We start from the raw sequence: 23,085 nt of genomic DNA on the forward strand, positions 1-23,085 counted from the left end.
CCAACAACTTTGAAAGGTGTATCATTTATGATAATTTCAGCCAAAAGTAAAACATTCCCCAACTAACAGTGGCTTAAACTATTAGGACATTATTTCTTCAATAAGAATAACTCAGCAGACAGGGTTGTTAATACAGCAGCTCAGTGACAGCTGTGGGTCTGTTTCTCTGTGATTGTCTTCAATTCCTCCTCACGGTCACAAAATGGCTGCTGAAGCTCCAACCATAACAAACTTTCATTAATTCATTCAACCAATATTTAATAAGTGCTACTGTGTGTCAAACACTTTTCTAGGTCCTGAGGACACATTTGTGAATAAAACTGACAAAAATCCCTGCCCTCAGGAGTTTCTGTTCTGGAGATGGGGTGAGACAATGAACAAAATAAATACGAAAACTACATAGTATGTGATATAGTTTGACTATTTGTCTCCATCCAAATCTCATGTTGAATTGTAATCCCCAGTATGCGAGGTGGGGTTTGGTGGGAGGTGTTTGGATCGTGGAGGCAGATCCCTCATGAATGGCTTGGGCCACCCCCTTGGTGATGAATGAGCTCTCACTCTGAGTTTACACAAGATCTGGTTGTTGAAAAGTGTGTGGCACCTCCCTGCTCTCTGTCTTGCTCCCACTCCAGCCATGGGATGCACCTGCTCCCCATTTGCCTTCCGCCATGATTGGAAGCTTTCTGAGGCCACTATGCTTCCTGTACAGCCTGCAGAACCATGAGCCAATTAAGCCTCTTCTATGAACTACCCAGCCTCAGGTATTTCTTGATAGCAGTGCCAGAAGGACCTAACACAGTATGTTAGTGGTGTATGCTATGAAGAGTAATAAAAAAGGGAAAAGGAGGAGAAGAAGGGTAAGGATTTGTTTTAATTTGGCAAGGAAAGGTCTCACTGCAAAAGTGATGTCTGGGCAAAGACCTGGAGTATGTGGAAGAGGAGCCAGTGAAAACCTGGAGGGAAAGCCTAGGAGAAAGCAAGTGCAAAGGCCCTGAGGCAAGAGTGTTTGGCATGTTCTAGAAAAGCAAAGGGGCCAGGGTGGCTGGGGGGTGTGATGGAGGAGGAATGTTGTAGAAAGCGGAACGAAGGGGGCCACAGGTCCTTGAAAGGAATGACAGCTTGCCAAAGAACCAGGGGAAGGAAGGCCTCCCCTAAAGCCACCCTTTTGTTTAACAGAGAGGATTTCCCAGCAGTCTCGCCCACCCCAAAACTTTTCCTTGCATTTCACTGGGTCACATGGCCACCCCTAACCATTCACTGACATGATGCATTCCCAGGGTCTGGGCGCACCTCCCCCAAGCACGTGCTCAACTCAGCGGTGCTCTGTCAGCAAGAACAAAGGCAGAGTGACTGCTGGATACACGCACAAGAGTGTCAGCCGCTCAGAAAGTTCTCGTTCAAGCCGTTTACCCTTTGACATCAGTGGCAGAGCTTGGCTTCAGACCCCTGGCTCTTCTGACAGGTTATTAATCACAGTCAGGGCATGGGGAAGACGTAGGGTCTGCCTGGGCCATGGGGGCTTCTCTGAAGCTGCTTCGATCTCAGGTCTCTGGTACATAAAAAGGTCTTTCTGATTAGAGAAAGAAGGTTTCTCCAATCAAAAAAGAAAAAACTACACAACTTTTAACTATGGAAATGTTCACTCATATTCAAAGTGGGGAGAATGGTGCGATAACCCTTATGTGTCTGTCTCCCACAATATCTTCAACCTTATCAATACATGGACCCAAACAGGCCAATCCTGTTTCATCTATATCACCGTTCACTCCCCCACCGAGGGTCCATTTTGTTGAAAAGCGCCAATAGGGACCCCAATTCCTTTTAAGACCTCTGTGTTCTGAAGACCCAGGTGGGGAAAGGAGCATGGAGAGTTGCGAAAGTCACCCAGCCCTGCCCAAAGCCATTCTAAGCCCAGAGCAACCGTGCTTCAGCGGCGTCACTTGCCCACAGCTGGCTGAAGGACACCAAAGCTTCTCCTGAATCATCCTTGCGTCAGCTCAGAAGCTATGGATGTTCACAAAATCATCTATAATTGGAGCGCTTGGCCCATTAGGAATTTGGATGGACCAGAGCATAAGTCCTCAGCACTGCTCAGAAAAAGTAAACACGAGCAATGCGAGATTTGACTTCTGTACAGTTAATTTAAACTCCACTCTGAATATAAATCAGCTACTTTAGTTCCAATCCACTCAGTCTCATCCCAAGCCCCGCGCTGAATGATAAACACTGGCTGCTGCTGGAAAGGGAGAAATCATGAAAGGCAGAATGAACTGTTTCCTTCAGCCCAAGTGAAGTTCCTGGACAAGCGAAGGACACCACTCCTTTTGAAGAAAGCCTACTCAGTGACATTTGGAAGACCCTCCTCTGGGTGGAAGGGTCTGCTTATTGGAGCTGGAAAGCTAGCTTGCCTTAAGGTTTTGAGGACCTGGCGGTGCCTCTAGGTGGAAGGGAAAACCAACCAAGGAGTCCCCATAAAAGTTTCTGGGAAATGACGCCATTATAAGCCTTGTCTTAAAGGACTGGGATCTTTGGGTTTAAAGGCTATAATTAGAACAAGTAGGAGGGTGCAGAGTAAGCTATTCTGGCTTCAGGCTCCCTGATGGGGCTCCCCTGAATATCAGAGGTGGTGGCTTAGCTGATGGAGCACAGGGGGAAGGGAGGAGTGAATGGAATGGAATGCAGCTCCTCCTCCCTCGTAACTGCTAAAGGAATGTAGAGGTCACAGCTGGGTCTGTCCAAGAGGGGCCCTAGAGGAATACACCCATCCCAACTTCTCCCACTGAGCAAAAGCTGTCTCCAAGGCCATCAGGACAGAAGTGCCACGTTCCTGAGTGAAGATGGAGTTAACGCCTATGAGGAAGATCAGACATGGCTGGTGAGAGCCCAAACCTTTCCCCCAACAGACTCTCCTGGGCCCCAAGACTCCCACATCAGAGCTTCACTTCTGAGTCCAGACTTTAAAGATGCTGATATGCAGATCTATAACCTAGATGAATAGGCCCAGGTTCTGTTGTTCATTCAGTAAACATTATGACCTCCAGTTCTAGATCACACACTATGCAAGGTGCTGGTGGTACAAAGCCAAAAAACCATGGACGCTTCTCTCAAGTGTCAACATATAATTTTCAAAAAGTTAGAAACGTCAATTTTCTTACCAATATAGGGTGAATGTGGGCCAAAGATTTTACTCAACTTATGAATTAAATAATGAGAGACCAGTAATATGGTAAAATTGGTTCCAAGAGCACTTGACGACTTAGAATGATATAGTCCATCAGGAGAAAGTATGAAAGAGAGAGAGGAGGGAGGGAGGGAGAGAGGGAGGGAGAGAGGAAGGAAGGAAGGAAGGAAGGAAGGAAGGAAGGAAAGGAAAGAAGGAAGAAAGGATGGATGATTGTTAGGCTAGATCAAAATTGGTTAGTGTCCTACAGGACAATAACAGCATAATATTTGAGGTTATCTTTTTTATTTTCTGCCAGACAGAAATCTGCAGCTAAATACATCATTTCCCAGTGTCTAGGCTCTAATCAAATAGTATATAGTATAGTCAAGCACAAGTACATTCTCCCTGAGAATTAAAAATGGTTTGTTAAACAATGCCCTGGTAAAACATTGAAGGACATACTGTACTTCCTCTCTAGTTACAAGATTTCAATACTTTTTTCTTGACACAAGAAATGTAGAATAACATGACAATCAACCCTCCAGATGAGACTAGGATTCAGGTTAAGGGATAGAGATAGAGGAGAAGGTTTGGGCCTCGGAGCCAGGAAACCTGGGTATGAGTCCTGTCACCCAGGTGTTGTGTGGCTTTGGGCAACACAAATTACCTCCTAAGCCATAGATTCTTTCTCTACTCATTGAGAATGTTGAATTGGGTAGGCTCTGCATCTCTCTCACCTTTGGCCCTAATATTTTCTGAATTACAATGGATTATGAAGCAAGGCCATCAGGCAAGTCCTTCTGTCTGTAGTGGCAGAGCAGAGGAAAAGTGCCAGTTAGGTCTTTGGATAACTGAAGAAGAGAGGGAAGGGGAGGAAGAGGGTGAACAAGAGCATTAAATGAAAAGACAGAGTATTAAAGACAGACAAAAGGCTTTCCATCCAAGCTCTCCCCTTCTCCCAGACTCTTCTCCCAGTCAGTACTCTGGGATGTTGCAAAGAGTCAGGACAGGCTAGGTCATGCTGCAGTAACAAATTGATACTGAAATCTCAACTGCCTAACACAACCAAAGTTTATATCTTGCTTGTAGAATTCTAGTGGGCAGCTGTCCTATGTGATGACTAAGAAATTCGTACTTTTTCTATCCTATATTTCTACTATCTTTATGTGTGACTTCCTGAGTCACTGTAGCAGAGCAACAGAGAGCATGGAGCACCTGCACCTGCTTTTAACTACATGTAACTTGTACTCTTGGGGCATTGGCTAAAACTAGTCACATGGTTCCAACTAAATCATAGTGACTGAGAAGTAAATCTTCCATGGATCTAGGAAGAAGAGAAGAACCAGATATTTGAGCGCTGGTCTGGAAAGATCTAGCTCCTATAAAGGCTGAGGACCTTTTGAGAACTCCAAGACACCTTCGTCCAGTCTCTGACTCTGGAACATCTGCTGGAATAAGGAAAAGTTCAGCCAGACACCTGGATACTCTGTGCAGCCAATCCTCAACCAGAGGCCTCCAAGCCTGGAGCCATGTCTACACAGTTCACAGGGAGGAGGCCTGGTTCATCTGAGTTATTACACCATGTGGACAGCCAATTTGAGTCCTCAGGAAGCCAAAGAAGGGCTCTTAATTTCCCAGTGATCTGTGGCCTGAGGTTTCCGTATAGATCATTGCCAAAGTCCACTTCCTTGTGTTATAAAAGAAAGAATGTTCTTCTCAAAAGGAAAATGGCTTTTATTTGCTCCTGTGTATCATCCTCTGATTGTCACTTGTTTATAACCTTGATTGTTTCCGAATCTAGATTCTTGTCTCTCTAACAAGATTATAAGTTCCTTGAGTAGGAACAATGTTGTTAGTTGTTCTGACAACAGCAAATGCTGAGGATGGTGTTGTTTATTGACTCATGCATGTAAGACCAGAGCACCACAGGGCTGATGTCTGGATATGGATTAGTGACCAGGATGATTATGTATCATGGGTGCTAGTCAAGGATGCTGATCAGAGATGTAAAGAGGGGGCTTTTGTAAACAGGCTAGACCCATGAGAGTCTCTGACCCTTCCCTAACCACGAGCCTTCATCATTAACTATTTCTCTTTCTATCTCTTTCTTTTTCAACTTGTTCCACATAATATTTGAGGCTTCATAAGATACATAGAAAATTGAACGTTAAAAAATTGACAAGATGAGAATACTGAATTATTCTAAAAGGAACTCCCAGTCAGCATCACAAAACTTATTAACATTGCACTTGTGGCAGAGCATCTAGGACTGTCCCCAGTTCCTGGTGCCTCTGGTGGCCTAGCTTTGCTCAGGGCACCAAACAGAACATGTGGGAGGCGGAACCCAGTGGAAGTGGCACAGGATGCCCATGTGTACAGGGCACATGATGAAGGTGCCACCACAATGTTCCTGGGCATGGAAACCAAAGCCACTTTCAGGGAATAGAATAATATGTGCCCTTCTGAATGGAAGTAGATTTTAAAGCCGCCCTCCTTCTTCTAAGCTCTGTCACCATATTCCTTAGTGCATCGCATCATAATGGGATTTGTAGCTTGAAGCCAGCGATGCCACCAAATTGCTGTATGACCTTAATAAGTTATATCACCTTGCTGAATCCCAGCTTTTTCATCTGTAAAATGGGCATGAGACCAGTTGTCCTGCAGGGTTTTGTAAAAAATTCCTGTCACTCTCTGAGTGACATGTCTGATTTTCCTCCTCAGTCTGGGAACTGCAAAGTGTTATTAAACTGAACCTGGGTCTGCTCACCCAGCACAGCAAAGCCAAACACTGACACTGAGATTTGCAGGGAGAGAAAGAAAGCATTTATTGCAGGACACCAAGCAAGGGAAATCAGGAGCTAACCCTTAAGACCTGAGCTTCTCGATGGCTTACCAAAAAGAGCTTTCAAGGGCAGGGATACATTTCAGAAAGCAGAAGTTACAGGCAAAATCATAAATCAATACGTGGAAGTTACTGATTTGGCCCAAAACGGTGGGATATCTTTCTTTCTTTCTTTCTTTTCTGAGACAGAGCCTCTCTCTGTCACCCAGGCTTGAGAGCAGTGACGTGATCTTGGCTCACAGCAACCTCTGCCTCCCAGGTTCCAGTGGTTCTCCCACCTCAGCCTCCTGAGTAGCTGGGGCTACAGGCCCTCGCCACCATGCCTTTTGTATTTTTAATAGAGATGGGGTTTTACCCTATTGGCCACGCTGGTCTCGAACTCCTGACCTCAGGTGGTCCACCCACCTTGGCCTCCCAAAGTGCTGGGATTACAGGCATAAGCTAGCACACCTGGCCCGGAATATCTTCAAGTAGGGCTTACAGGTCACAAGTAAATTCAGAGATTCATTGAACTGCAGTTGGTTAAGTGAGCAAGACTTTATCTAAAAGCTTGAGGTCAGTAGAAAGGAATGTTAAGGCTTGGCCTTAACATAGGTTACTTAGGATAAAGAAACCCATAAATTATCATGTGCTATGCCAGAGTCAGGTCATGCAAGCAAGCTGTAATATACTAGGCCAGAGTGACCAGCTTAGCAAGATTGATGGCCTGTAGGCTTGACTTTCTCTGTGTCTCTCAGGAAGAAATTTAGAACAAAAAACAGTGGTCAGAGTTCAGTCCTCAGCTCCTCCTTATCTGATGTCTGCATGACAGCAGTTGGCAATTTTCATCTAGTGGGAGATGTGTTTTCTGAAAGAAAACTCAAGAACATATGCTAAGGTGTTATCTTTTAGTTTCTACGGGGAAGCGAACATCTCATGACTCTAGCTTACTTGGGTGGCTGTCGTTTCAGCTATTTCTACTCTCTTCCTGCTTACTGGGCTGTTCATTTATTTCTCAAGGCTAGCTAGATGCCTGGAATTCCCTTGAAGGGACTCAAAATGTTTTCTTTATTTCCATTCATGAGGGGTGGGGTGGGGAACATGGCAGGCCCCTAAGAGGGGTCCCTGCTTCTTCTTAAAAGGATTGTAGCTATGTGTTGCCCACAGGACTGGGCTGTCCCCTGAGCAGAGTCAAACTCGTTTCCCCATACTGGTCAGGGAGCTTTTTAAGGGAAGCGCTGACATTTTGAGAGCTCCAAACAATAAGTAGCTACTGTTATTTTTATCATTGTTGCAATCATCTTGTTTCCATCTGAGGGAAAAGCCAGGAGGAAGCTGAATAGGGGAAGTTCTGGGGCTCTTGGAACATTTGTTGCACATGCAACAATTCCCAACCGGTGGTGTTTGTCCCCGCCCCCCTAAGTCCCAGGACATGTCTGATGCATTCCCATGAGACTCACAGGAGATGATGAATCCATGATTGCTGATGGAGAGCTGAGGAATTTGGGTCTTGACTCTCCCTTCTGGGAGCTGAGGGAAACACTGTTTTCAGAGATCTAGAAATAGTCACCACACGATTTATCATCAAAACAGGGTCACTCTTAAGAGTAAAGGAGGACACTACTAATAATCACACTGGAATAACAGGCACAATGACAGGCATAAACCGGGACTGTCCTTTCTACAAAGCGTGTGAAGTCTACTTGGGGGCCACCTCTTCAGTCATCTGTCAGCTCCCACTCAGCTCATCTCCCGTTTTCTTCAACACAAGTTTGCTGAAGTCTGGGGAGGAGCAGAACAGTGGTCAGAGGGGCAGGACTCAATAAGGCTATTCATAAGGTCCTTATAGGCATAATCAGGAAGCCCTCAGATCCTGCACCTGCTGGGGAAAGCATATTCCCAGCCTTTGCAGAACCCCTAGTCTGATAGGGGAGTCACTGGCCTTAACCTTGGTGAGTGCCTAGTCTGACGGGGACAATGTGGACCCTTCTCTTGGGGAGCTCACATAGTACTCTGAGTGTGCCTGGACATTCTCACATCTTCTATTCCGTAAGCCTTTTCTCTAGGGAATAACCACTGTCATCAGTTTCTTGTGTCTCTTGTGTGAGCAGGCAATGCAAATTAGACACTTTTTTTTTTTTTTTGTATCATCTGCTGCAGTGTGATGAGCTGCTGGTCCTGAGCACCTGCACTGGTATCCACTGAGATGTGACTGGTCCCATAAAGTGCTGGCACCCTCTGTTGTTGACCTCAGAGATTGCAAAGGCTCTCAGCATCAAGATTTTGCCTTCGGTGGCCTTTTATTCTAAGTCCAAGCCTCTCCTAGTGCCTGGGTCTAGTCCCCTGGTGTATTTATAGCTCCTTGGTGCCCCAGAAGCCCACGTGCCTTCACCACATCATGTCGAGATCTGCCCTCAGGTCTACCTGCCTCTCCCATGTGGTCCCCTTTCGCTGCTTAACCAGGTGAGCCATGACATTAAGCTGAAGGCTCATCTCTCTCTAGGTGTTTCCTGGAAAAGTACCACAAGAGCCCCTGGCTGGTCCAATTTCCCACATTCCTGTCTTAGTGCACCGCAAGGGGAGTGCACCTCTAAACACTCGCTCTGCTCAACCACTCCCTCCTTCCAGCACCTCCTGGCTGGCTGCTCCTTTGGCACCAGGAAGGGCCACCCCTTAGTTGATCACTTTAATCATTTTATTGTCAGTAACTCTGAGGCCTGCCCTCCAAACTTTGGTTGTTGAAATATGAAAATCCAGCTTTGGGAGTTGTGAGACACACCCCCTTTCTATTTCTGGAAGTGTTGAACTTTCAAGAGTTTGTGCTCGTTCTGAACCTTATAAGGTCCAGAGATCAAAACTGAAAAAGACGACGGAGTGCGGTGGCTCACGCCTGTAATCCCAGCACTTCGGGAGACTGAGGCAGGTGGATCACCTGAGGTCAAGAGTTCAAGACCAGCCTGACCAACATGGAGAAACCCTGTCTCTACTAAAAATACAAAATTAGCCGGGGTGGTGGTGCATGCCTGTAATCCCAGCTACTTGGGAGGCCGAGGCAGGAGAATTGTTTGAACCTGGGAAGCGGAGGTTGTGGTGAGCCGAGATCGCGCCATTGCACTCCAGCATGGGCAAAAAGAGCGAAACTCCGTCTCAAAAAAAAAAAAGCTGAAAAAGACTTCCCTGTTCTAAGCTGATTCAACCGTCCCCCACCCTGATGGGACAGCAAGCATTCTGCACAAGCCCAGGGCTTCCGGACTAGACTTGATGACCCAGGGTCAGGGAAAGAAAATGGAAAAAAAAAAAAAGAGAGAGAGAGATTTAGAAAGATGGAAATTACATGGGTTGATACTTCAGAAACATTACTGGATTATAATGAGGCTCCGTTGTATGAATGGATCATAATTTATTTAACTGGCTTCCTATTAAGAAACATTCAAGGTTTTTCTAGTCTTTTCCTTACAAACTCTGCCTCCATGAACATCCTTCACCACATATATAAGAATACCTGTAAAATAAATGTTTAGAAGAGGAATCACTGAACCAAAAGACAGCTATATTCACAGATATGGCCAAATTGTTCTTCAAAGGAGGAGGCGATTTACATTCCCATCAATTTTGCATGAGAATGCCTATTCTCCTGATACTTTTGCCGGTAATGTTTTGTCATGCTTTTAAAATTCTTTCCAATTTGACAGATTTTAAAAAATGAAACTCTAACTTGCATTATCATTTGTTTATAACCCACTTCCCATGCTTTAAACTCCCTGTTTATGTGCTTTGTCCATTCTCCTAGTAGTATTTTCATTTGTTTGTGAACTCTTAACATACTAAGAACATCAACCCTTTGTGAAATGTGTTTTAACCATTTTTTGTCTTACCCTCTTTTTTTCTTGAGAGGGAGTCTTGCTCTGTCACCCAGGCTGGAGTGCAGTGGTGTGATCTCGGCTCACTTCAACCTCTACCTCCCGGGCTCAAGCAATTCTCTGTCTCAGCCTCCCGAGTAGCTGGGATGACAGGCGCCTGCCACCACACCCGGCTAAGTTTTGTATTTTTAGTAGAGACGGGGTTTTACCATCTTGGCCAGGCTGGTCTTGAACTACTGACCTCATGATCCACCTGCCGTGACCTCCCAAAGTGCTGGGATTACAGGTGTGAGCCACCGTGTCTGGCGTCTTATCCTCTTAAAGCAAAACTTTGTTTACAGGATGTTCTTCCCATACAGTTGTCTCTTATGTAGTCAAACTGATAGCTTCTATGTTTTGGTGTTGCTTGGAAAATTCTTCCCCACTCCAGAATGCAAAAAATAAACTAAAACAGACCTCCTTTCCTTCCGGTATTTCCCACTTTTTATTTTAATGCTATATATCTGACTCACCAGCATTTAATTTTTGGTAAGGAGTTCCTAACCAGTTGTCCCAACATGATTTATCAAATAATCTATCTTTTCTGGTATAAAGCCTACCTTATTCTACACCTTGAATTTTAATGTTTATTTTCATATTTGTGGGCTCTTTTTTCTCTTCCATTGCTGTTACTTAGTCATAGGTAGATAAGAGAAAACTCAGTTACAGTACCTTTATAGTACTTCATAATGTCTGGTAAGATAGTTCCCCTGTCATAACTCTTCATTGTCACTTTTTTCATTCTTACCTTTTTTTTTTTTTTGCTCATAAGTTTTAGAAAAAAGTTGTATCTAATTTTTTCCTCTCAGAAAAATTCTGTTAGTGTTTTTATTGAGCTTGCATTCAATTTATAGATTCATTTAGGGACAATTGGTGTTGTTATAACATTGAATGTCATTATCCAAGACATTTATTCATGTCTCTTAAAAATATACTTCAGTAGAATTTACAAGTTGTTTTTTTCACATGGAGTCTTAAGATTTTGTTCATTTGTTTTTAGAGACAGAGTCTCCCTCTGTCACCTCGGCTGGAGGGCAGTGGTGCAATCACAGCTCACTGTAGACTCAAACTCCTGGACTCAAGCGATGCCCCCACCTCAGCCTCCAAAGTTGCTGGGATTACTGGGGCAAGCCATCATGCCCAGATATTTTTTAAAAATTATTTGGTAGAAATAGCATCTCACTATGTTGCTCAAGCTGGCCGTAAACTACTGACCTCAAACGATCCTCCCACCTTGGCTGTCCAAAGTGCTGAGATTACAGACATGCACCACCATGTTGGGCTGAGTCTTAACATTTTTTGGTTATATTTATTTCCAGATATTTCATCTCTTTGCAGTCTTAATGGGGTATTTTCTTATGTTTATTATATATCCTAATTGATAGTTTTTTCTATAAAGAAAGCTACAGTTGCATATTAATTTTGCTACCAGCCACCTTACGGGATTTTCTTTATGTTTTTATTATTATTTCAGTTGATTCTTTTGAGCTTTCCAGGTAAGTAATCACAAATCTGCAAATAATGGCAATTTCTATAAAATTGTTAATTATTTTACATATATCACTAAACTCATCTCCTTCTCTGCCCCTAAATCCACCTGCAATAGCCACTGAGGTGGCTTCCTCAACATCCCTTCACTCTTCCCTCAATTGACCCTTCAGCATCCCCACCTTGCCTGCATTGTCCATGTGCTTTGGGAAAAGCTGCTTTCCCTTGCTTCTGGCAGTGAGGCATGTGACTCACACCTACGGTAACCATGACAATCCCTCTACCACCCCTGGCCACAGATAAACACTCAGGGTGGGACACATGGTCCAAGTTGGAGTATGATGGGGGCTTCTGGATATGAGTCCATCACTCTTTCTAGGCAGTGAGGAGGCTTTAGCAACCTTCAACCCCCAAAAGAACCCAAATCAGGATACAGCTGGCAGCAGAAAGACTGCACATTGGTGGCATCATTGAGCTACTGAACTAAACCAACCCTATAGCCCACCCTCACTTTGAACTTGCTATTGATGTACCAATGGCTCCCCTGTTGTGTAAGCCAATTTAAGATGGGTGTTCTGATACTTGCAACTGAACACACTGTGGTCTACACACCACTATCAAAAGTTAGTCAAGCTCAGTGGCCTTAAAGATTGCCTGGGTCTTAGGTCAGAATCCCTAGAAAGGGCCCCAGACTTCTCAATTTCTCCAAATGGATCATAGACCTTAATTGGAAATCTAAAGCCATAAAACTTCTAGAAGAAACCATAGGAGAAAATCTTTGTGACCTTGGGTTAGTCAAATAATTTAAAAATAAAACACCAAAAGCATGACACATCAAAGAAAAATAAATAAGTAAATTGAATTTCAAAATTAAGAACATGTGTTCATCAAAAGCCACTCTTAAGAGAGTGAAAATACACATCATAAACTGAAAGAAAATATTTGGACATCACATAGCTGATAAAGGACCTCAGTCTATGGTATGTAAACAACTCTCAAAACTAAATAATAAAAAAGTAAAAACTCAATGTAGAATGAGAAAAACGTGAACACTTTGCCAAATTGCAAATACTGCAATGTCTTGATTAGCTTTAAAATCAGTTTTAAAGTCAGTAAGTGTAAGTCCTCCAACTTGATTCTTCATTTCAAGTTTATTTTGGCTACTCTAGGCCCTTGACTTTTCCATATAAATTTAAGGATTTGCTTATCAATTTTGTTTGAGATTGCAATGAATCTACAAATCAGTTTGAGAAGAAATAACAAGTACGTTGAGTTTTCTGATCCTTGATGATGGTATACCTTTCTGCTTACTTAGGTCTTATTTTATTTCTTTCAAAAATATTTTATTGATTTTTGTCTGTAGGCTTTATACATCTCTTCTCAGACTTATCCCTAAGTATTTCATACTTACGGTACTGCTGTGCATTGTATAATTTTAAACAATTTTAGTGATTGCTTATTACTAGCATATAGAAAATTGAGTTTTCTGTATTCTCTTGTATTCTGTGACCCTGCTAAACTTACTCTTCAGTTCTAGAAGCATTTGTGTAGATTCCACAGAACTTTCTATGTAGATGATTATGTTGCTTGTGAATAAAGACAGAATTAATTTTTTCTTTCCAACTGAGATTATTTTATTTATTTGTTTATTTTGCCTTATAATAGGAGGAAATCTTTCAGTCTTTCATCATTAATATAATATTTAATTTAAGGACTTTTATAATACCTTTTATCTGTTTAAAAAATTCCTTTCTGTTACAGGTTTGTTGAGAGCCTTTATCAGTAATTGATGTTGGATTATGTCGCATGTTTTTTGTCGCATCTGAGACAACCACATAGTTTTTCCTTTAAGCTTTTTTCTCTTTTAACAATCTCAAGAGAATGAAAAAACAAATCCAGGGCCGGACACGGTGGTGCATGGCTGTCATACCAGCACTTTGGGATGCTAAGCCTGATGGATTACTTGAGACCAAGAGTTCAAGAGCAGCCTGGGCAACATGGCAAAACCCCATCTCTACTAAAAATTAGCTGGATGTGGTGATGTGCCCCTGTAATGCCATCTACTCAGGAGGCTGAGGTGGGAGAATCACAAGACTCCGTCTCACAAAAAACAAAGCAACAAACAAAAGCAAGCCAAGTCTGAGAGAAAAATCTTTGCAAACTGTATATCTGATAAGGGACTTGTAGTAATAAAATATAAGTAACTATACATAAATAAATAAATATTATTAGTCATTAAGAAAATGTCAACTAAAGCTATAAAGAAATACCATTGTAGACCTAAAGAATGGCTCAGATTTTTAAAAGTCACCATAAGACACGTGTTGGCAAAAATGTGTAGGAACTAGAACTGTCATATGCTGCCAATTGGAATGTAAAATGGTACAATGATTTGGAAAAACAGTTTGGCAATTTTTTGAAAAGTTGAGCGTAAACCTACCATATGATACAGCCATTTCACTCCTAGGTATTTACCCAAGAGAAAAGCAAATAAATGTTCATACAAAGGCTTGTATATATGTTTTTTCAAAACAGCTTTATTTGTAATAGCCAAAAACTGAAAACAACACAAATTCCATTAACAGGTGAATAGATAAACAAATTGTGGTATATCCATTCAATGAAATACTCTAAGTAATAAAAAGAATGGACTATTGATACAAGCAACAAGATGGATATGTCTCAAAATAATTATGCTGAGTGAAAGAAGCCCGACAAACTGACTACATATGTATAATTACATTTATAGAAACCCTAGAAAATACAAACTAATCTGTAATAATAGAAAGCAGATGAGTGGTTCTTGGGGATGGGGTCAGGATGGAGACACTACAAAGGTGCCTAAGGAAACATTTTGGAGTAATGGATATCTTGATAGTGGTGATTATATCACAGGTGTATACATATGTCAAAACATCTCAAATTGCACACTTTAAATATGTGCAGTCTATTGCATGTCAATCATATCTCAATAGAGTTGCTTTAAACCTTTATTTAGTATTTTTAAGGTAATATAAGCACATGATACAAAAATTCAAGCAGTATAGAAAATTATTTGATTAAAAACTTCAGGAGGGAGTTATCTAAGAAAAATGGAATTATGAGAGTACCAAATATGTCTTTTGAAAATGAATATTTGTTAATTAAACATTTTATGGGACATTTGGAAAAACTTAAGGATGAATTCATAGAAAATGAAAACAATGTGGAAAAAAGCCAAGTATTAATTAAAAAAAAATCATGCCAGAAAGGAAAGACAATTACGGTAGATGACTGGGCTCAGCTGTGTATATACATACAGTCATGAAGATTTAAGCACTACCTATAAATTTACAAATCATTCACTAAGTGTTGGGAGAGCTGGAGTGGGAGAAATAAGAGGTGGCAGTAGAAGAGAGCTATGCCTCATCTTCCATAACAAGAAGTCATGCTTGCAATGGAAGATTCTGCTCTAAAATAGGTTAAATCAAAATTAGCAGCATAAATCTACATAAGAGAAAGAGGTAATGAACCAAAAGAAACAGAAGAGTTTGTAAATGACTGCCTCTGGGGAGGGAGAATAAGGCAGCAGACTACTCCTTTTTAGATATCAGTATCTTATCAATTTTTCTGTTGTAATCTACATGCATGTACAGGCTAAAATTCCCTGATCCCCAAACTCCAAATCCAAAATGCTCCAAAATCCAACACTTTTAAGCACTGACATAACACAAGTGGAAAATTCCACACCTGACCTCTTGTGTCAGGTCACAGTGAAAAATGCAGGCACACAACACACAGTTTAAGTGGCATTCCCACGGGAAGAAAGACCTTTCAGCCCCCTTCAGCTGCAATGCATCTTTTCCATGCCTGCCTAAATTCCCTGACACAAGCACATCCACAAAGGAAAATAAAATGGCACTGGAGGCTGGATACACCAACAGCAGGTTCCCACAAAGCCCCACGTGGGGCCAAGACCTACGTGCTTTTTTTTTCATTCATCTCTGCTCTTTGGTGTAAAGATAACTGCGGTGTTGAAAACCACACAGATACCCCTATGGGTAGCCCAGTGATAAGAATAAGAGGAAGCATTTATATTTATCTATAACACAGAAAATCAAGCTGTTGGAGAATCTGGACAGCAGTGTAAGTGTGAAACATCTTACAGAAGAGTATGGTGTGGGAATGACCGCCATATATGACCCGAGAAACAGAAGGATAAAGTGTTGAAGCTCTATAGTGATCAACAGAAGTTAATGAAACATTGAAAAACACTGCATAAAGCTAAAAATGAAGATCTTGATCATGTATTGAAAGATTGGATTCATCAGCATCACAGTGAACACATGCCTCTAAAAGGTATGCTGATCATAAAACAGCAAAGATCTATCACAATGAACTGCAAATTGAAGGGAACTGTGAATATTCAACAGGCTGGTTTCAGAAATCTAAGAAAAGACATGGCATTAATTTTTAAAGTTTGCAGTGACAAAGCATCTGCTGATCACAAAACAGGAGAGAAATCCATTGATGAGTTTGCCAAGGTCAAAGTCATGCCTGATGAAACTCTGATGTCAGAACAAATCTATTATATAATGCTGATAAAACATCAATGTGTTGGCATTACTGCCCCAGAAAGACTGACTACAGCTGATGAGACAATCCTTGTAGGAATTAAGGATGCCAAGGGCAGAACCGTGCTGGAATGTGCAAATGCAGCAGGGTTGCATAAGTGTAAAGTTGCTGTGATAGAAAAATCTTGTGTACTCACTGCTTTCAAGGGGTGAATTTCTTACCACTTCATTACTATGTTAACAAAAAGGCATGGATCACTAGGGACATCTTTTCCAATTGTTTTCACAACATTTTGTACCAGTGGCTTGTGTTCACTGCAGGAAAACTGGATTGGATGATGACTGCAAGATTTTGTTGTATCTTGACAACTGTTCTGCTTGTCCACTAGTTGAAATTCTCATCTAAAATAATGTTCATGTAATATACTTTCCCCCAAATGTGACCTCATTAATTCAGCCATGTGACCAGGATATTATTGGGAAAATAAAGAGTAAATATAAAAACACGTTCTTGAATAGCATCCTAGCAGCAGCGAACAGAAGTGTGGGTGTGGACGGTTTTCAAAAGAAGATTAGCATAAAAGACACCATATATGCTCTTGCCAATGCTTGGAACACAGTGACTAAAAACACAGTTGTGCCTGCCTGGCATAACCTCTGGCCTGTGACTGTGTTCAGGGATGACAATGAACAAGGCAGTGACTTTGAAGGAGTCTGCAAGTCAAGTGAGAATAAAATGATGTTTGATCCCGTATATGCAGATATATACCTTCAGAGTCTGTCAGTAAGCTAGAAGAAGTGGATATCAAAGAAGTGTTTGACATCAACGAGAAGACTCCAGTTGTTCATTCACTGACCAATGGTGAAGTAGCAAAAATGGTTCTGAAACAAGGGGATTGTGATAATATTGATGATGAAGATGATGTTAATACTGCAGAAAAAAAATGCTTATAGATGATGTGGTGAAAATATGTGATGGGCTTATTGAAAGACTAGAGCAGTAAAACAGAACAAAAATCATGTCTGTGGCAGAGCAGGAGCATCACCATCTTGGACAAGCACTGCCATTTTAAAGTTCACCTTGATCAAAAACTGCCTAAATCCAAAGGGCACCAGCCTGATGGCTAAGGTCAGCATGACCATAAACCACAAACGACATCTCCAACCGGAAACATTCCAAAACCATAAAGTAAACCCCTTCCCAACCAGAGACATGTCAGCCCCAAGATAACCTCATCTCTGGCCAGAGATATGTCAGCCCCAAGATAACCTCCCCTCTGACCAGAGACATTCCAACCCTGCCATAAACTTCTCCCCAACATGGAAACATTCCAAGCCTGTAATAAGCTCTCTCACCCTAAAACCAATAAATACGATTAGTCTGTAAGAGAGAGTACTCCTGACCAAAATCAGCCAGAAGTCCCTCACAGGTTTATGCTCCAAAAAAGGCCTATCTGACTGTTGAGCCACTTTTCGTGTTTCTTTCAACTCGTACAGTCTGTTTATAAAATCAGACAGACTTCTAAGACAAAAACCATTGCTAATGAGGCAGATGACTCTGGAGGAAACATTTTAAAAAGCCATCTAGCAGAACGCCTCTTCATCCCTCAAGGACCCACTGCCTGGTCCCTCAACTGTTTCTGATGTTTCCCTCACCTAAAGTGCAAAATACACCTTACCGTAATCCTTCAACTGAAGCACAGCATTGTAAATGGAGACTGAAAACCTGCCATTGTTGGTTGTGGCTGTTGTTTTGCAGCAGATCCAGGTATCTGATGATGCCATTGTGCTGCCTCATTACCATGAACACATTATTTTTTTCACTCTATTAATGATGTAATATTTTTTACTCTTAAGTACTTATGTGTGAGTAGTGTTGGAAAAGGACTGCTTATCCATAGCATATAAATTCAGTCAGGATGATGGGGATGCCAGACAACCACAGGTTGTCCACATGGGTGGCTGAGATAGTGGCAGCTGTGCTTTCTGATGTGCACAAACTTCGTTTCATGAACAAAATTATTAAAAGATTGTATACAATTATCTTAACGCTATGTGTATAAAGAGTATACAAAATATAAATGAATTTCATGTTTAGACTTAGGTCCCCTCCCCATGATATCTTGTTATGTATATGCAAATATTCCAAAATCCAAAACTATCCGAAACGATCTGAAATCTGAGACACTTTTGGTCTCAACCATTTCAGGCACGGGATACCCAACTTGTATTATGCTATTCTAGGAAGCAGTATTGTGTAGTGGTTATGGGCCTGAATGCCTGAGTTCAAATTCCTACCCTGTTCCTTAAAGCTGGAAGACCTTGGACAAGTTACCAAACTTCCCTGTACCCAGATTTCCTCATCTGCAAAATGGAGATAACAATGGTACCAATTTTGTAGTGTTGTCATGAGGATTAAATACATTTTTTAAAATTTATTTTTTTAGAGACAGGGTCTCACTCTGTTGCCCAGACTGGAGTGCAGTGATGTGATAATAGCTCACTGTAGTCTCGAGACTGCTGGGCTTAAGAAATCCTCCTGCCTCAGCCTCCTGAGTAGCTGGGATCACAGATGGGCACTATTGCGCCCAGATAATTTTTTAAAGAGTTTTGTAGAGACAGCATCTCACTTTGTTGCCCACGTTGGTTTCAAACTCCTGGCTTCAAGCGATCCTCCTGCTTTGACTTCCCAAAATGCTGGGATAACAGGCATGAAGCACCATACCCGACCTAAATACATTAAAATTCATAAAAACTCAGGACAGGGCAAGGGTGATGTAAATATGATATAAGAATTACAGTTCTTATAATAAAGTGATAACAAAATTATTTTTAAAAAGACATTCTTCCCACCTTAACTCAAAGGCAGCTACTGCTGAAATTCTAGTGTACTATTCTATTTTTTAAAAAATTATAAATAACCCATCATATAGGTGTACATACACATATATACGTTTTAACTTGCATCACCAGAATCATATTATCCATTTGTTCCACTCCTCTGTTTTCTCCATAATAACAACTCTTGCAATTCTTTCCAAGCTTACTTAATCAGATCTACCATATTCCTATTAATGTCTTCATAATATTCCAGAATGTACTGATTGTGTTCCCCACTGAAGATCATTTAAGTTAATTCCGGGTTTTTGCTATGGCAAATAATACAGCAATGTATTCTGATCACAGTGAATTCTGTGAGTATCTCTTTAGGGCAATTCAGGCTGGGGAAGTGCTGAGTGCACAGCTTCTTGCGGAGGAAGAACAAGGACCTCAAGCCAGGGAAACAACGTATAAATTTAAAAAAAGAACACGTCAAAGATATGTGTTGCGTAATTCACAAGTTTCCCTTGGGCTCACCAGCTCCTTAACACTCTGTGTTTGTTTTTAAAGTTTGGTTAAAGTTGTTAAACAGTTGGTGGCATCAATTATATTGCTTCAGACAAAACTCCTCCCGTAAACCACACCACTTGAAAACGTTTGGCGCCTCTTCAGTGCCCCAGTAACTCCAGCATTCAATATGATGCAGTGAACACATTGGACTCTGCAGCCAGTTGGGGCTCGTTGTGTGACCTTGGGCAGGGGGCTTTTAATGGCTCCTGTGTCTCAGTTTCTGCATTCATAGAAAGAAAAAAATGATATTTACATTAAAGAGGATTGTTGTAGAGAAAGAACCTGTTTAAAAGGCTAACTAAGCTTGGCCTGGAGTAGGCACTAAAATGTTAACTGTTCACCTCTCCTTCCTGGGGAAGTGATTCCATCCCATATGCCATTTTGGAAATGAGTCTACGGAAATGCAGTCACTTCAGCTCCCTCCACCCAGCTCTTAAAAATTGCATCAGGGCTTTGCTTCTCTTCTTATTTGTAACCAGTTTGCACAATCACCGTTAGTTAACTTTTCTGTGATCAGAAATGACATAGGAAGAGAGATAATAGTAGACTGGGAATTTTGTATCACTCTTTGCATTTATGTTTTAGATCATTTTACTGTAGTCAGCTCTTAGAATTGTGAGCCCGCAGATGTCAGCCTCATCTAGAAGAAAGGACAAAGAATCAGTCCAAAGGATAGAAAGAATCAAGCTGTGTTGCTTATTGCACATCTTTCAATCAAAAATGGTTAAAATGTGGAGAGAGGCAGAGTTTACCTTTGAATGGCTAGAAATGTCCTTAGCTGTACACAATTTCCCAGCAGGGGCAGGGAAGTGAGGAGGTACAGCCTCCACCAAAGCCCTTAGCCCTCAGCGTCTCTTCTCTACAAAAATTTAACCAATTTATAGTCTAAGTTCCCTATTAAAATGTGTAGTTCTTGGGAATATGAATACCCAGGGTCAGTAGCAGCTGTTGGCAATTAGAGGCTGAGGTTAAGAGCCTTGAAGAATGAATCTCGGGTGCACTTGGCCATAAACTTCCTTAGAGCATTCACAGCATAACTTTTTGTGCTGAACAAAAACAAATCACAGGTTCCACAGAGCCTTTCTGGATCACTATTCTTTGAGATCTCATCTAACAGAGTCAACAAGAGAATAAAAGGGCCTTTGGCCTGCCCTTTCCTCCTCTTTCCTTCCACTTATTTCTAGGGGACATGCACAAACCCTGGTGCAGCTGTAATGCAGCATGGGAGCTGCTCCTTGGCACCTGGCTATTTCCCAATCATGCCTTGACTTCAGTCTTGGTTGAAATGGAGTTGAGGAGACGGTAATGTGTAGTTCCTCCCTTGGGGAGCTCACAGTTTAGGAAGGAGACTAATAAACACTAGCACTGCAGAGTTAGTGTGCTATGGATGAATCTCCGTGCAGAATATACCTTGAAAAGGCAGGTAGGGAGTGTGGGGGTCAGCGCCACTTGGCAGTAGGCTTTATGGAGAAGGATACCTTTAGACTGAGTGACAGGCATTCACCAGATGAGATGCAGGAATGGGAAAGTGTCTTCAAGCTGAAGGAGCAGCCATGGTAACCTGTAGTAATTTCAGGATGACAGGAGAAATATGGGTTGGGTGGAGGAGAGGGTGGTGCTGACAAGCACAAAGGCCCTTATTTGCCAAGCTAAGGAATTTGGACCTTTTTATTCTCCAAAACTCTAATCACCTGGGCCTCCTGATGGTCTGAATTGCTGATCACATCTCTTTGCTCTCTGTGTCAGTCTGCAGTGTGCTCTAAGCAACAGAAATGGATAACTGGCTGATTTAAGCTGAGAAGGAAACTCCTGGAAGACTGTTGGGATCTCACAGATTTACTGGTAAGACCACCAAACGAGGGTCTAGACAAGGTCAGGGACGGGGATAACAGGTCACAGCCGAAATCATGCCATAGAACCCATCCAGTGAGGACCCATCTACTGCTGTGGCTACCTCTGCTGCCTATGCAGGAGGAGTGGGTAGGACCCAAGGCATTGTCTAGCTGCTGCCCCTTCCCTGGTGCGCAGCAATCCCTCTTCTTTAAAGGAATGTGGTGGCATGTCTGGTTGGCCACATGCCCATGCCTGTCTGCAAGTGAGGTTGAGAACTCAAGGAATTCAACCTTTTGGCCTCTTTAGTAGAATAGGGTTTTTGCCTCCCATTAACTCTCCAAAGGCAGGGAAGACCCAAAACATTGAAACGGTGCTCAAAAACAGGTTAGTCATAAAGAAACAAGCATAAAACTGCCTTATCCAGGGCCTTTGGCACATGCTTGACTTGACACCAAGTCATGAGCTGCCTCTGAGTCCTTTCTTAAACAATCTTTGAGAGGGAGAGCCTCTACTCATCACCATGAATAGCCCAACCCATTCGTGAGGGATCTCCCCCCATGACGCAAACACCTCCCACCAGACCCCATCTCCAGCACTGGGGACTACAATTCAACATGAGATATCCAAACTGTGTCAGAGACAATGTGACACCAGAAATACATTTGGATCTGCACAGCCAGCTGTCCACTATGATGCAGCAATCATCAATCATCTAGCTACTCATCTGTCAGGTATACCAACCAGCTACTCACCACTCTCCTTCCTCTCAAAGCCCTCTAGGTGTTCTCTAGCTCTCCAGGAGATTGTAAATGGATCATTCTTCACCCTACATTTCCAATTTACATGACCATTTACACCTCTCCATTCAGAGCCTCACTGCTGGCAGTGTTCAGAAACGAAAGTCAGAAAGAGAAGAGAAACCTAAGCAATTCTTCCTGACCCAGGTCCTCTTTCACATGCACTTTCTTCCATCTTTTAGGTTCAGATTACTCCATTCATCTTTGGGGTTCCCAGGAAGTCATATGGCACTGAATGGCTAGTGAATGAACACTGATTCTCTCCAAAGGCAGTGTCCCTCTGAACCCAGACTTCTTGGAGACAATAGACAGGAACAAGCTTGAGGATAGAGAAAAGGCAAAATACACACCCATCCTCCAGATTTCCTGGGTGTAAAGTTCTGTTTTTTAGCAAGGCATGGTACTGGGCCATTTTGGCCAATCTGACTTACATTTTGTTTGTGTGTGGTAAAATGTGCAAAACATAGTATTTATCATTTTAACCATTGATAAGTGTACATGTGTTTTGACTCTCTCTTGCTCCTTCTCTGGCCTTGTGATGTGCCTTCTCTGGCCTTGTGATGTGAAGGCAAAATATAATGTTTGCCTTCTACCACGAGTAAAATCTCCCTGAGGGCTCCCCAGAAACTGAACAGACACTGGCATCATGCTTGCACAGCCTGCTGAAACGAGAAGATATGAAATTAGCCGGGAATGACACATTTGATGGTTCCTCTGCAAAGAATAGGTTCTGGACCTGAAGAGAAAGAGAGTGTGCCTGATTTAATAATAATTAGGTGGAGACACAAGACTAATGTTGAATACGATAGTGGACAGCAAAGAAAAAGTTTCAGTATGCAGGGATTTTATATTAAGAGGAGAAGAGATATATAAAGACATAGAGCAAATTTGGACACAGAAACAGACATGCACAGAGGGAAGAGAGTGTGAAGACATGCAGGGAGAAGGTGACCATGTGACTGGAATGTGCATCTACAAGCCAAGGACTACCAGTCAATCACCAGAAGCTAGAAGAGTCAAGGAAAGATTCTTTTTTAGAGCCTTCAAAGGGAGCATGACCCTGCCAATACCTTGATTTTTGATTTCTACTCTCCAGAGCTGTGAAAGAATAAATTTGTGTTGTTTTAAGCAAACAACA

At 42.0% G+C, this 23,085-nt stretch overlaps 1 long non-coding RNA gene across 1 annotated transcript; it reads right to left on the reverse strand.

Annotated features, from left to right (window-relative positions):
• Nucleotides 1–448: 448 nt before the first annotated feature.
• Nucleotides 449–22,497, reverse strand: LOC117095426. Its single transcript, XR_004441978.1, has 3 exons — nucleotides 22,458–22,497; nucleotides 15,102–15,108; nucleotides 449–608 (listed from the first exon to the last, which is right to left on the reverse strand). It is a non-coding gene; the product is annotated as an uncharacterized LOC117095426 (long non-coding RNA).
• Nucleotides 22,498–23,085: the final 588 nt, after the last annotated feature.

Source organism: Trachypithecus francoisi, unplaced genomic scaffold, assembly GCF_009764315.1.
Source record: "Trachypithecus francoisi isolate TF-2019V2 unplaced genomic scaffold, Tfra_2.0 Lachesis_group13, whole genome shotgun sequence".
NCBI classification, from domain to species: Eukaryota; Metazoa; Chordata; class Mammalia; order Primates; family Cercopithecidae; genus Trachypithecus; species Trachypithecus francoisi.